At 54.7% G+C, this 15,329-nt stretch overlaps 1 protein-coding gene across 2 annotated transcripts in view; it reads right to left on the bottom strand.

Moving 5' to 3' along the window:
- Positions 1-4,319, bottom strand: part of LOC109264357 (collagen alpha-1(XIII) chain) — a 79,956-nt gene extending 75,637 nt beyond the window's left edge. For both annotated transcript variants that reach the window (XM_019444387.2, XM_019444389.2), the window contains exons 1-2: positions 4,299-4,319; positions 1,238-1,273 (exon numbers count right to left, since the gene is read on the bottom strand). The gene's annotated coding sequence lies outside the window, so the exon portion shown is untranslated. The remainder of the gene's footprint in view (positions 1-1,237; positions 1,274-4,298) is intronic.
- Between the last annotated feature and the right edge of the window lie 11,010 nt (positions 4,320-15,329).

Here is a 15,329-nt window from a genome sequence, read left to right as displayed (position 1 = left end):
TGGCTGGCTGTTCCTTCCCTGCCTCGGTGACAGCTCGGAGGGGGGCGGGGGGCAGGGTTTGGAGGTAGAGAACTGAAGCAGAGGGACAGGGCCGGGCGGGAGCTTGCGAAAGACACAACATTTGAGCCTTGATTTTCTCATCTGAAAAATGGGGGTGGAAATCGCGCCTGCCTCAGGCAGCGCCTGTGGGGCCCGCTAATGCGGTGAGGCTCTCAGCACATCAACGCCCAGCACTCAGTGAGCGCTCTCGGGTGTTAGCTGTGATGTGGCCGCCTTTTCTCTGAGCTCACGCCAGGCACAAGTAGGCCACAGCGAGGCCTAAGGCCAAGCCGGTGAGGAGTGAGGTTACGAGGCAAGGCATGTGAGTGGCGGAAGGATGGCGTGGGGGTAGTCAGGGGGCACGGGGGAGCCAGGGTGGACGTCGGGGCTGATGGCCGGTGGGGAGTCGGGGGTAGACCAGGAGAGTAGCTTGGGCACGTATGTTCTAGACTCGTTGGGTGGCGGTGAGGCCAGCATGTGGCCATCACTACATTGGGCCGCCCGCGGTGCCTCAGCTGCCCTTCCTGGCCCCTAGAAGCCAGCAGGGACGGCCCTGGTGCTGGGACCCGCGGCCTAGTGCCGGCCTTCCCATTCCTCAGCTCCATACCTTCCCTGCCGGACATTCTTGTTTCCCTTTCTTCACCTAAGGGTTCAGCAGGAAACATTCAGCGTTTTAACTCCCAGCTTCCCTGTGAGAATTTGGAGACACTGTCCCCGCCAGCTTCTAGTCTCTGTCTAGGGAAGGCGCCTCGGGAAGCCAGCTCCACAGCGGCTTCCGTGGGGCATCTTGGGCCGCGTTTCTCCCCATTTTCTGCTGCTCTTGCTGGGGGGTGTGGAGCCTCTGGGGAGCCTCGGGGGTGGGGGTTGGCGTGGGTGGGAGTCCTCCTGATGTCAAGAGGGGCTTGGGCCTCATCCTGTCACCCAGGGGGTGATGGTCCAAGAACTTGATCGGTGCAATTTCTTGGGTTTTTCCTTTGCCCTGGGAGCCCTCAGGAGAGTCAGACTGCAAGGTCTGAAGGACTGGAATAAAACTCCTTCCCTTCTTCCCCGCTGTCCCTCTCTGAAGCAGACCTGGGTAGGGGGAGACAGAGGCCTGGCCCCCTCCTTGGGGCTGGGGACACTGCCATGGTTTGGAGGACAGGCCAGCATGAAGAAGCAAGCAATGGCCACCCAAGCACGTACGAATGCGCCAACTCACCACACGTCCAGGAATCCCAATGGCACCTTTGTCCCCCTGACAAAGGAGGCAGAAACGATTAGATGTGGCTGGAGCCGGGCCAGCATGTAAAGGACCCCGTGGGCCAGCTGTGCACCCCAGACCTGCTTTACATAGGCAACTGGGATGATGGCCAGGGGTCATGTGGGTGAAGTTGCCCATTCAGCCCCCAAGGACTGTTGGGCAAGCAGCCACCCCATCGGGCACGGTGCTGTGGAAAGTGCACTAATGCAGGAGTCTGGTCCCTGGCCTGAGCCTCCGTTTCCCTATGTGTTTCATAAGGGGTCTAAGGCCCTTCCTCTCTTAGGCTTCTGCTGTCACAATCTCTTCCAGCTATGGCCAGGATGGGCCATATCCTTGACCAGTTCAACTCCAAGGCCCAGAGTAGGGTAAGTGGTGGCCCCACGTGACAGGTGAGTGGTTTATCTGTGCTAGAGCTGGGGCGCAGTGCCCATGTCCCCCGGCTCCTCCCCAGGCGCTCTGTCTGAGAAGGTTACGAAGGAGCCCTTCTCCATGCCCTTCCTGCACCCCCAGCAGGGACGGGAAGGACGGTGAGCCATGGGGATGTGCCTGCATCACAGATGTGAGCTGCTCAGAGGGAACCACTGTGTTTTGTAGCCAGGGGTTACATCTTCTCGCTCTGGAAATCTGCTTAGTACGTTTTGTTCCTCTCCTTCTTGCTAGAAAATATTTTTTTGCAATTGCATGTGTGAAGACATCATGAAATCTGGGGCGGGGCCTGGGGTTTGCTACGAGTCCGGAAGGACGGAAAGCAACGGGGGCCAACAATTAGATGGTGCCTGCCCCGGCTTCTCCTGCCTAGGCAGTAGACAGCTGGGCTTGCGGCTTCCTTGAAGGGGGTGGGCATTTCTGGGGTGATTCTGCATCTGCTGACCCCACCGAGGCAAAATGCCTTGAGGGACAGCTAGCATCTCAAGATGTGTGTGGACGCACAGAGAACAGCATGCGGCTCTGAAGTCAGGTCCTTGTCACACACACAGGCCAACGGGGTCTCCAGGAAAACTTTCACCCTTTGCAAGAGTGGTGGGGCAGCAGTGTTGGTTATAAGCCTGGATCTGTTTTTGTAGCCTCCTTGAGCACCCGTGTCTCTCTCTCACGGGGCTGCTGGGAGGACGCCATGAAATGGGGTCCCGGGAAAGCCTTCTCCCAGGACGTGGCACCTGGTGAGTGTCGCATAAACGGAGTCTACAGCTAGTGAGCCCAGCATGGCCGCGGGCAAGGGAATTTTATAAGCGTGTCGGTACATCACACTGTTTGCATTTGACAAGGGGCTGGGAGCAGCAAATCTTTTCGTGGGTCGTTCCCAGGTTCCCTCCGTGGACGAGTGGCCCGCCCTTCCTGCTGAGGACACCAGGGCCTGCTGGACACTGGCTGTGCCACCCCCCACGGCCCACTCACTCTTGGGCTTTTGAATGATATTGCAGGACGTGTATACTGGTTTCTTTTTGTTTCTTTTTTAAAACTAATGTTCTTTGCAGTCCTGGCCATAAAATGCTCGGGTTAGGGACAGGCATGGAAGGGCCAGAGACTGGGAAGAAGCAGCCCCTGCTCTGTGAACTGCCCCCAAATGCTTTTTAAAGGTGGAAGTTGTCAGAAAAAACAAAGTCTGCCCACGTTCTCCCCAGTCATCTGATTTTTCCCCTCCTTGGGTTTCATGGGACCGACTGACCCGTCCTTCTTTGCTCCGGGGCTCACACTTAACTGGGAGAGTTTCCATTTTCAAGGCCGAACACTCTCCCACATGCATTTCATTAAGAAAGTCACTGCTGGGGCGCCTGGGTGGCTCAGTCGGTTAAGCGGCCGACTTCGGCTCAGGTCACGATCTCACGGTCCGTGAGTTCGAGCCCCGCGTCGGGCTCTGTGCTGACAGCTCAGAGCCTGGAGCCTGTTTCGGATTCTGTGTCTCCCTCTCTCTCTGACCCTCCCCCGTTCATGCTCTGTCTCTCCCTGTCTCAAAAATAAATAAAGTGTTAAAAAAAATTAAAAAAAAAAATTAAAAAAAAAAAAAAAGAAAGTCACTGCTGGACATGAATCCTAGAAGCTGCTGGATTAGTCAAGAGGCTACAGCATAATTCATGTCTAAAAGAGGAGAAACTGGGATGCACAGGAGGGTCTGGCCTCCAACGGATGTGGCCCCTGACGCAAGGGAGAGAGGGCAGCCCGGTGCCAGCCCTCGCTCACCCTCCATACCCCACCTTGGCCCTCTGCCTGGCTCCAGCATCTTGCCTGACTCGCCAGACATCTGAGGCCCCATGATATCTAGTACTCAACGCATCTTTGCCCCAGGCTACATCGCGCAGAGCAACGTCTGTGAAGACTTCAAAGATTGTTCTCAAACGTCAAGCAGAGACTACAGGAAACAGGTATGAAATGGTGTGTGATAACATGGGCCCCCCCCCACAGGTCTCCACTGAAGCTTGGACAACTGGACAAGGTATTTTACCTCTCTGGGTCTCAGTTTCCTCAGCTATAAAATGGGTATACTAATAGCCATTTCACTGAGTCGTTGACCGAATCAAATATATGAAGAGTGATTAGCATAGACCCTGGCATGTGTTAGGATCTCAGTAAGAGAGGGCTATTAGTATTTCTTCCCCTTTTATTCCAAAGTCCACAGGGTTCCTTGGCACAACCTGTCTAGCATTCAGAAATGGTAACTGGCGGGGAGGGGAAACAAAGTTTTTGAGTCTACTCTTACCAGAGGTCATAGGACAAAGGAGAGACAGTGGTCTTAAGCTAAGCTGGTATGCAGGATACCCAGGAAGGCCAGTGAGCTACCTCCCCTTCCAGCACCCCCTTAGCGGGCCTTCAGTCTAGAGGTCGGGTCCAGCCTTAGAAGGGCCTTCATGCTGTCATCTGCCTGCTTGGGGCCCCAGGAGAAGTTTTTGAGGTTAGAGGTACTGGACAGAGGCCTCTCACCCAGATACGCCTGGAGGAAAGCAGCCACCCAACCTAGCCAGCCCTTAGTGGAGGAGAGCAGGCGAGAGAGACACAAAGGAAGGAAGAAATGCAAACTACTTACTGGGAGGCCGGGTCTTCCAGCGGGACCCTGAAATAAAGCGGGAAAGAGTGAGGTTTACAAAGGTCAAAGGATAGTAATACCTAAGCATTCCACCCTGCCCAGCCAGCTGTGTGACCTTGATGTCACTGGTGCTCTAGGAACCTCTGTTATTTTATGAACAAAATGAAGGTAGGGCCTTGATTACTAAGCTTCCTTTCAGTTCTAGTATTCATTCATTCATTCATTCACTCATTCATAGAGGTCTCCTCCAGGCCCAGGGTAGGTGCAAGGAAAAGAAAGACACGAATGTCACCTCCCGTGTCTCTGCCTCTCATCACTCAAGGATCATTAGGGCTGTGGGCCTCACCACCACATCCCCTTCCTTTGAGCCTTTTGGTCTCAGTCAGTGCAATATGCTGTTGGCCAGGCCTGCGTGCCGGCTCTGGCCTGGGAAAGGACCCGAGCGGGTCGGGGCTCGTTCTTCCCCATTCTACCACAAAGAAGAAGTCAGATGCCTGCTCTGACGAAGCAGGTCCACCAGGAGATGCATCTTCTGGCTCCAGGGAGCATGACCAGGGAGCGAGGGGGTGGGAGAGGGGGCGGCACCCCGGGGGGGCCTCTTCCCCTCTGTTGGGATGGCAGAGGAGGCAGGACTTCCTTCCTCTGATGCCTCCAACCAGCATCAGACCTCTCCATGATGAGCCGGGGCAGGGCATGAGGCAGGAACCTGGTCCCCCTCATACATGGGACCCCGTGTGGCTCCAGGAGCCTGTCCTCACAGACCACATCAGTGTCCTTCTCAAGCCCTTTATTCCTATTTTCCTAGGGCTCCTGTCGAGCACAATTCAGGGCACAGACTAAAGGCTCCATGTAATAGATCCGAAATCCCACTGAAAAGCAGGAGACATTCGACAACATGTATATTAGTGCTAATAATTGCCATAGTAGCAATATGCAGAGCTCAGGAACGAAGCAAATTCCAAGAAAATCATGTCTTTTTTGTTCTGGCACTCAGCTTCCAGATGGGTCTGCTACAAGAGGGTGGCAGAGAAACTGCTCAAGGAGCTGTCTCGGGGCATCACGTAGCACCTTGTAAAGGGAAGGAAACACCTGGAGAGGGCTTCTGGAACTGAAAGGCGGCCCTGGCATGGCTGGGACACGGAGTCCAGGAGAGACAGTAACAGAGACACTAGGACTGAGTCACAAACACGGGTTCCCGAGTCAGCCTGTCTGTGCTCAAATCCCGGTTCTGCCACGTCGCGGTCGGTGCCATAAGCGAGCTGCCGGGCCTCCCTGGATCTCAGTTTCCTCATCTTGTAAATGGGAGAACAATTATAGCTACTTCTTAGGATTAAATGAGATAATGTATGTATAGCACAGGGGCTGGCACACAACAGTGCTAAATAAATGCTGGCGATTACGACAATTAGAGAAAAGCACGGGCAGGAGGTACGTGGAGCTGGCTTCGGTTTCTCCCTGCCGAGACTTAGCTACCAGATGTGGGTTCTCTCCTTCTAGACATCCTGCTCTTCGCGCAAAACCCAAAGCATGACCAGGGGTGGGTCTCAGGGTGCTCACTGGAAGACGAATCCTTCTGCTGCAGGGCTCGGACAAACCCAGGCAGCACTGGGAGTAAGTCACCTGCTCCGGCCCTTGCTCCTGAGGACATCCCGGAGGCGGTGGGGCAGTGACTCCCTCCTAGAGAACCAAGGTGGGGCCCAGTCAGGGAGTCCCTGGGGAATGCTGGGTAACGGCACGCACGGGCGCAGGGCCTGTCCCCATGTGTTCACTGCACTTGATTTTGCCCCCACGGCACTAAAACATAAGCTCCCGAGGCTGGGATTTTTCTGTTTTGTTCACGGATGTGTCTCTAGTGCCTCGAGGAGTGCCGAGTTCTTGGTGGATGAATGAACCTGCGGGCGATGCTCCAAACCTGGGAACTCAGCCTCCTTCTTTCCCGGGCCCCCCACAAACACAGCTCAGCCGCCAAATGTCCTCCTCACCCCAGGGCTTTTAGCCTTGAACCCATACCCTCTTCCTGTCACTTCCGCACTGCCTGGGCCTGATGTCACAAGAAGCCGGGCAGTCGCCGCCTCACACCCCAGGGGAGGGACCAGGCCGACGGTTTCCAACCTCACAATCTACCCCAAACAGGGACAGAAGGGACCTACCACTTTTACCTACCGCTCCTGTGTCCCAACTACCTACTCCTCCTACCTCGTTTGCACACGGAAGGGACTTCTCTTGGGTCTCAGTACCAGGAAAAGCTGTGTTTCACTCGTGTGCCTTCAACAACCCTGCTTTCCTCTTTGCTCTGAGCACCAGGAAGCCCAAAGCCAAGTCAGCGGCTCATCCTGCCCAGGGTATTGTGGTGGCATCAGCTCTGGATCCTTTTGCTTTCCTGCCTCTGCTCTCCACCCTCCTCCACTATTTCCGTGTCTAGTTTCTAAATCACCCTGAAATAGTTTTCAGAATAAGGTGGGTGGAAATGTGTGAAATAGTAAATAAATTAATGAAAGCTCACAGAATAATCATTTCCCCCTTAAAAGTAACAGCTTATTGGAATCTTTGTGGATCACCAAGGATTTAGATGCATTAATATATTCTAACTGGAAGAAAATACACACACACATACACACACACACACACACACACACACACACGCACGTACAATTACATATATATTCCTCACAATTCCTAGAAGAGTCACATACTATTACTATCCCCATTTTACAGATGGGGAAAGCAATGCACAGAGAGGTAAAGCAGCTTGCCCGAGGTTACACAATAGAAGAGCCAGGATTTGGACCCAGGCAGTCTGGTGCCACAGTCCATGCTTGTAATCACTATATTAGGCTGCCTCCTTACAAACGTGTACTAAGTGTTAGCTAGTATTTCAGCAAGGATCACCTTCAGTCAGGGTAGCAGCTGGCCATCACATATGTCCCTGTATTTGTCTGGAGAAAGACACCTCCCTACTTCCCTCTGTCATCTGTTTTGATCTCACAGACTCCATTAAGAAGTTCTCTCTGAAATCCACAGCAGGCATGGCCAGCAGGTGTCAGCTTGAGTGCAGACTCCAGTGGATTGGTAGTGACCGAGTCAAGCATTACGCTAAGAAGCCTCCTGATTGATTAGCAATGTCTGCCATGGACACAAGGAGTGGAGTAGCGGTAACTACAAGGTTTCTACCAATTAAGTGACTCCTGCTGCTACTTAAATCCATCCTCCGTGGTTGTGTTCTCCGGGCACTGGCCATCCCGTGCCCACAGGAGCCTGGGTCTTCCAACTGGAGTCCAGAGCGACCCCAGGAGGGGTTCCAAAGAGACACTCAGAGGGTGGGGACAGGTTTGTGACCAGCTGCCATCTATCTCCCTATCTCTTGACTTCCTCAACAGGATTCTTCCCCTGCAGGAAGCAGATAGAACAGGGCTAGGAGGCGATTCCCACCCTGGCCAGCTTCCCATTTCCTCCTTGTGGTTTCAACCAGAGTTGAGTGAAGGTGTAAGACACACACAGACGCTGTGCAGACCCCCCGGGGGTGGGAGCACCTGCTCTGGCTGGGAACGGTCTGGGGGCGAGGCCGGCAGGGGCTCTCAGAAAGCGGCATTTCTGGTGAGGGCAGGGACCCAGAGCTGCCGCTGGCAGGTCAGCCCAGCCGTGGGGCCGGGTGTGGGGGGGAGGCCCGAGGAGTGGGGGAAGTGAGGACTCTTTTTGGCTTCGGCAAAAAGAAGAGGGGGGAAAGCAGCCCATTTCCAGCAGGTGGTCTGTTGAAGTTTCCTACGGTGGAGTTTATTTTGGAAGATTGATGACAGGAATTGAGATCTGACATCTAAAACATGCCACGATAAATCATCCCCCTGCTTTCAGAGACTGACACGATTTTCCTCCCTCTGTAACCCGGCAGTCAGAGAGCTGGGCAGGGCCGTCAGCGCGGGTTCAATGTGCCTTTCGGGACCCGACGGAATAGCAAATAATGGTCTTACGGCAAATCGGGCCGGCCGCTCTCGCAGGACAGACCGAGAGGGAAACCAGTGTGGCAGTGGCTGCTCTGAGGAAGGGTGAGCATAGAGCAGCTTTCGGGAACCTTGACAAAGATCTGATGTGAGGGCTCCGCCCTTTCCACTCCAATCCCCAGCTCCCCCGGCAACCTCTGGGCCTTTTGTCCAGGTATCAGATGCTGCCCTCAAAGCAGACGTGCTCCTATTCTCTGGATCCATTACTTCGGGGAGCCAGTCTCTCTGGGCTCTTCTCAGGTTCTCTGGAAATGACTGGGCTCCCTTGCCCCGCCCTGGGCCTTAGGGCGACGCCAGGGGAAGAAGCCTGACAAGCTGGAACTGGTATTGTCTCCCAACCCAGCCCACTGAAATTGATCCCCTACATCAAAACACCACCACCAACAGCCACGACCACCTGCCCAAGGTAAGTGGGCCAGAATGGAGCTGCCACACAGCAGCGTGGACAGCACGTCCTCAGGAGAGGTCCACGCTCAGAGCCACGCGCTGGCCTGTTTACCGAAAGGCCAGGAGACCTTTCAAGGACCAGAACTGAGAAGAGATTATCTCTTCTTGCTAATACCCGGAGCTTCTTTGAGTCCAGTTGCTTCTTCTGGGGACAAAGGAGCTGGGCTGACAATGGGGCAAGCCAGCCTTTCAGATTGAAATTGGGACCTACTTTGCCCCCGGAGCCGCCATTGTCTCGCCCTGAGAGGTGCAGAAGTGGTTGGAAAGCAAAATGGCGGCCTCCTTCCCTGTGTCAACATTCTGGAGGGACCCCGCAGGCTTCTGCAGAGGAAGGCCCAGGGGCGCCCCTGGAAGAGAGTGGGGCCGGCTGTCAGTTCCCCCACCCGGGGCCCGGTTACCAGCAGGGAGCAGGGCCTTTCAGATGTGCAAGACCGGGCCGCGGCTGGAGTTACTTACAGGAGGTCCTGAAAGAGACAGAGAAAAGGCCAGGGTCAGTGTCACTGCTGGAAGGACAGGCAGAGCTGCCTTAGAAGCAGCATCCAAAAATTCTTCGGCCGAGGGGATTCCATCTGGTCTTTGGAGTTTGTATTTTCCTGGCCCACTTTCACCGATATAATCTCTTCCCCCTTTATTTCATCTCCATATTTGCATTATTGGATGAGAAATCCAGAGGTCTGGGCCCCAGGCGCAGCCCGGCTGGGGCCCTAACTTCCCGAGAATAGTCCCCTCTCGCTTCCCGCCCCAACCTGGGTACGCGGCTGCTTTCCAGGACACAGGGCCGTGGGCACCAAGGCAACACGGCCAAAGGCCAGCTGTGCGACAGAACCTCAGGAGATGATGGTTATTAGCAGGCTCCTTGTCCTCTCCACGCTCCCGTGAAATGCAAGGGAAAACAAGCAGGAAGCAGCAGGGGCGAACGACATTTCTCGCTAGGTTCCCTGCCTGATGTCCCTCTGGCCTGGTTTCTGTTAAGCGGGTGAGTCAGGCGTTTCTACCCTCCTGGGTCTGCTGCCCGCTCCCTCCTCCTCCCCGCCCTCCTGTGCCCAGGGGTCTCCCTCCCTCTGCACTTATCTCTTGTCTCCTTCTCCTGTCCGCCCCCCTCCCCCCGCCTTAGCAATAGCCCATGCCAGCCAAGAATTGCAAATTCACAGAGGGGGCAGGATGGGTGCTGAGGAAAGGTGGGGAAGAGGCAGCAGCAAGTTAGGGAGCTAAAAACATGTCTGCGGAACATGAGTCATGAGACCCCCAGGGCCAGTGGGATCCGCAGCTGGGCCTGGTGTGTCCGCCGGGCCCCTAGCGACCTGGCCACGTTAACACAGCTGCTACTCTGTTGCGTCTTTTATGCTCGGCCAAGAAAGACTCCTTAAGTTTCCCCTTGCTCCTCACATTCCCAAAGCCGGCTTCCTTCTCTCTGCCTTCATCTGCCTGCCTCTCCGTCCGGCCAGGAGAAAACAGCCTCTTTCATGCTGGCCCCTGTCAAGCCATCCCGTTAAGGGGGAACAAAATGTTTTAAATTAGGAAAATAATAAGTCAAGAGGAGTAGTGACTGGGCGGAGAGGCCCAAGGCAGGCCGGGGTGGTTGAGAACAGCGAGAGGGAGGGAGGTTGAGGGAGGAGGGGAGCGTCTGGGACCTATTAGGCAGAGGGGCAGGGGAATGTCACCCAGAATCTGAAAATATCCCCTGAGTGCAGTTTGCCAGAGGGGCCAGCCCAGCTGGAAAGTCCGTGCCTCCCGGCTGGGGGAAGCATTCTCATGAGAAGCAGGCTGGTGACAAAGTTCAGTACACGGCAGTTTGGGGACGGTTTAGCCACATGGAGGGCAGATGCCCCGCATCCTCCGGGCCTGACAGGGCCCCAGCTCCCAGCACTGCAGGCTCCGGCGAAGGCCCAGCCCACTGCTAGCAGGCTTTCTGCTGCATGTGTATGCCCCATGAGGCGGGCCCGATGAGGCTGGCACTCAGCCAGCTCCCGGGAGAGCCATTTGTTGGGTCCACCCCGGAGTGATAGAAATTCTATTAAAGATTCCGCGAGTTCTGGGGGCGCCTGGGTGGCTCAGTCAGTTAAGTGTCTGACTTTGGCTCAGGTCATGATCTCATGGTTCGTGAGTCTGAGCCCCGCGTCGGGCCCTGTGCTGACAGCTCAGCACGTGGAGCCTGCTTTGGATTCTGTGTCTCCCTCTCTCTGCCCCACCCCTGCTCGCACTCTGTGTGTGTGTCTCTCTCTCTCCCCCAAATAAGCAAACATTAAAAAAAATTAAGAAAGAAAAGATTTCAGGAGTTTATTTATTTATTTATTTATTTATTCTTTTAGTGTTTTTATTTATTTTTGAAGGAGAGAGAGAGACAGAGCACAAGCGGGGAGGAGCAGAGAGAGAGGAATTCGAAGCAGGCTCCAGACTCTGAGCTGTCAGCACTGAGCCCGACGCGGGGCTCGAACTCACAAACCGTGAGATCGTGACCTGAGCAGAAGCTGGACGCTCAACCGACTGAGCCACCCAGGCGCCCCAGGAGTTTTTATATCATCCTCACCGCCATTATCACGGCACACGCCTCCATGGTCCTCCCTCGGTGCCAGGCACAATTCTAAGTGTTCCCCATTATGGTGAAGGTTCTATTACCCCCACTTGGCAGATAAAGAAACTGAGTCACAGCAAGTCAGAGCTACTCCACCCAGGCCCTTCACTACAGTGCCCCTCTCCACACCTCTCCCTCAGCCGCATGCCCAGCTTTTCAGCCTCTGGCTCCCCTCTTTAGATCCTCCCATCTCTCTGTTTTGGGCTCCTTTTTCTTATGCAAGGGAAGCTGGCTGGGTCAATCTCTTCCAGGCCACCACTCCCCCACCTGAGGCTTCAGGAATGGGAAAAACCCAGGTTTGTCACTGGATTCTGTACCTTAGGAAGGGAAAGAGGTTAGGGGAGTTACATAAAAATGACATGTTTCTCCGGTCAGTGACGATCCTTAAGTGTTTCCCCTGAACTCTTCAGGCCCTTGGAAAACCTCACTGCGGCCCTGCCCCCGCCAGCACTGGATTTCAGAGTGCTCCATTCGGTGCCCAGCAGTCAGAAGGTGGCTTGGGAGCCTACGGCTTTGCGAGATCCAGCAGTGCCTTGCGGTTATAGATGGGCCTCCCAGGTGGCCCCTTGGCCATTCCTCAGTAACACCGATGCCGACTGACCTGTTCCACGGCCCAGGCACCAGAGGACAGGGTCAACCCCAAGGCAACCCCAAGTCCTCATTGTACAGATGGGAAAACAGAGGCCCAGGGAGGGTAGTGACCATGCAGTCACTGTGTGGGTAGATGATTGGGATGGGGCCAGAACCCAGGTCTCCTGACTCCCCAGCCAGGGGTCTTCCTAATAAATCCCACGCTCACACACTACCACAGCTGGAGGGAGGGGGAAATCACCTGACTCCATCCCTGGGCCTTTTGCAGCAGGGAGGATTATGAAGATTGTGCCAAGGTCCTGGGGTGAGCCCAGCAGCCTGTGGTGAGGTTCCCAGGGTAGGTCCACGGCAGAGGTTCTGCCTGAGACCCTCCTCCCCGCCTGATTTCTGTCACCCACCACCTCTCTGAGGACACTGCTGTCCTCTCCAGGGTATGGCTGACCTACTTCAAGTAAACAGCAATGCTCCTCTTGAATGGACCTGTAGCAATGAACTTCTAAGAAGAATCCTGGGGTAGTGTTCTAGGTCATGCCTTTCTTCAACCATTTTTTGTATATTCATTCATTCATTCATTCAACAAACATTTGACAGTTGCCTGCCATGTGTCATTTGCTGTGTCAGGCTGTGGCTCTGTCCAGAAAGAGAAGGCATAGTCATCACCCTTTGAGGAAGGAAAACTTCATTAGCTAAGCACCTAATATCCACCAGGCCCCAGGCTAAGCTCTAGTGATACGGAGATGAATCACTCATTTCCTCCCCTTGAGAAGTCAACAGTTTCCTGTGTTAGAAAGCTGGCAAAATTCCAGACAAGAGAAAATGAACACAAGGATTTCAGGACAGAGGTTTGCCACAGGATCCATTCATTTAATCAGTCGACAACATTTACTGAGTGCCTGCTGTGGCGCCTAAGGTGGTCTCCTTGTGGTGTCTGGGGTGTGTGTGTGTGTGTGTGTGTGTGTGTGTGTTAGGTTTAATTTCTGTCCAGCAGAGCCTAGATTTGAACCAGGTCTCTCTTACCCAGAAGCCTGTGCTCTCCAGCCAGTGGTCACGAAAGTCATCAGGGGTAGCACAGCGCGGCCCTCAGCCCCACACCTTTCTCATGTGGGCGGGTAAGCCCCCTCCCCCTTTCCGGAGGGTTTGGCCCCGCCCAGACCCTGGGTCCAGTCCTGGTCCTGGATGGGGAAGCCAAGAGCCACAGGGTGAGCTCATAAGCCCACGTCTTATGAGCCGTGATCTGATCCTGCGGGATTGCTGTGCTCCCAGCAGCTGAAGTCCTGGCCCTGACCCCTGCTGGTCATGCCGTGCCAGCTGGAGCAGGGTTTCTTGAGCGGGGGTAGTTTTGCACCCCAGGGGGTTGGACATATCTGGAGACATTTGTGATTGTTACAACAATCTGCTTCTGGTCTCCTGCAGCTTCCTACAGCAAAGAATGTCAGTTCCGCTGCGGGTGAGAAACCTTGTCCCAGACTAAAGGGACCAGTCCTGCCTTGGGGCTCCCAGTGTGCCTACAGTCCCGCCTGTGGCCCTATGTCGAGCCTGCAGCCTTCCCTCAACCTGGCGCTTTGCCAGCTTTGGGGATCCCGTTCTTCTGAAGGCTGGCCTGTTCTACCTCCACTCAAGACCTTGTTAGGACAAATAATTCATTTATTGAGCATTTATTCTGTGCCTGGCACTATGCAAAGAACTTTACGTATTTTATTGCACTCAGTCCGCCCAACAACCCAGTGAAATAGATTCTATTCTTCTTCTTCCCATTCTACAGATGAGAAAGCTGTGGCCCAGGAAGAGCTTAAGACCTATGCTCACGGTCCAGAGCTAACGCATGCCTGAGCTGGCCCTCGCACTACGGATCTTCCCGGCACCACCGCGTCACGAGCACAACTTGGTGCAGCCTTACAGGACCGGGGGGGTCCCTGAAGCTTGCAGAAGGTACACGCGTGGGAAATAAATGGAGCCCCTTCTGTCTTAAGGAGTGGCCAAGGAGGGAAACACGAGTAGCTTCCAAAACCATTACGAGAAATTCATCAGTGACGGGCGTGATGGCCGGTTAAGGGAAACTGAAGGAGCCTCCAGGCAGCCTCTGTCTTTTGAGTCTGACATCAAAATGAACAACAAGGCTGTCTCCTTTTACAGCCCCGCGGCAGGAACACGGACTTTACAGAGAGGGCCAAGGCAGATTTCTGGGCAGACGCTCCGGGTGCCGTGCTCCGAGAGGGTGTCTGACAAGTCAAACTTTATGACTGGGAGCATGCTCACTGAGCTCTACCACAACCCAGCTCCCATTTTACAGATGAGGACGCTGAGGCTCAGAGGGGACATAACTTGACTGTGGGTGGTGGCAGGTAAGTGATCCTGACTCCTACTCCAGTGCTATTCCCACAGCAGCCTACTACTGGCAGAGCTTTGAGGGGGAGGAAGGAGGCTTTCCGTCTCTTCAAAAAAGTACACAACCACTCAGATGGGGTTGTGCTGAAGCCAGCTCATCCTATGGCCTTGTGAGAGCCGGCCGTGTGCATCTCTTTCCAACTCTGTTCAGGGACTTCACACTGGCAGCTGGAAATTGGCCATTATGGGAGTATTCACACCACAGAAATTGGCAAAAGCTACAAAGCAGCCCCACCCCCCCACCCCCGCCCCAAGAGCCATCTGTTAATCATTTCCCAGCACGGTGCAGCTCAGATCTGTCCCATGATATCTCTTGGCCACAAGACATCCACAGACCTTTCCAGTTGGGGCTGGTGGAGAGTAACAGGTCCTGGGAGGAGTGGGCAGCAGTTAAAATCACACACGCCACATGCTTTACTTCTGCACTCACTGCAGACATTGCTAATCAATCACAGCTAGTCTTTCCCCAATGAGCCTTGACAAGGCTTCGGAATTCTTTCCAACACAACCACTATAAATCAGCAGGAACTGGCATGGGAGATGGAACCTATTAGTCATCTTGGAACTAGAGCCACCTGGGGGCTGAGACATAGGGAGGCAAGTAGGAGAAGCCTGAGGGTCCTTTTCTGCCTTTTCAGGTGAGCTGGGTCTAGCCTTGGGGCATAGCAGAGATGGAGGAGGAGAGGCTGGGTTTCCAGGACCCCTACACACGCCGCACACTTGGGGTAGAGAGTAGCATTAACGGCAGCCCTCTTCCCCACCCCCATCCAGCTGTCTAGAATGGCATTGGGAGTGGGGAGCCCGAGCAGGGAAAGGAGCAGCCAGTGAGATCCCCCCCACCTCCAGTTCACTTCATGCTCTGGCCCCAGGATGTCCCCGGGCCCCGGGACCTAATGCTGCCCCATCTGGAGCTATCAGAGGGCAATTCAAGTGGCCACCTTCCTGCAGACACCGTGGAAGTGGCCTTTGTCCCTGGCGGGGCCTCAGGCCAACTCCAGGGGTTTCTGGAACACTCTGCCCTTGGCAAACCCTTCCTTTCGA

Source organism: Panthera pardus, unplaced genomic scaffold (assembly GCF_024362965.1).
Source record: "Panthera pardus isolate Hobbes unplaced genomic scaffold, ASM2436296v1 HiC_scaffold_22, whole genome shotgun sequence".
Classification (NCBI taxonomy): domain Eukaryota; kingdom Metazoa; phylum Chordata; class Mammalia; order Carnivora; family Felidae; genus Panthera; species Panthera pardus.
Note: the sequence above shows the minus strand (reverse complement) of the source record. Positions and strands in the feature narration are given on the sequence as shown.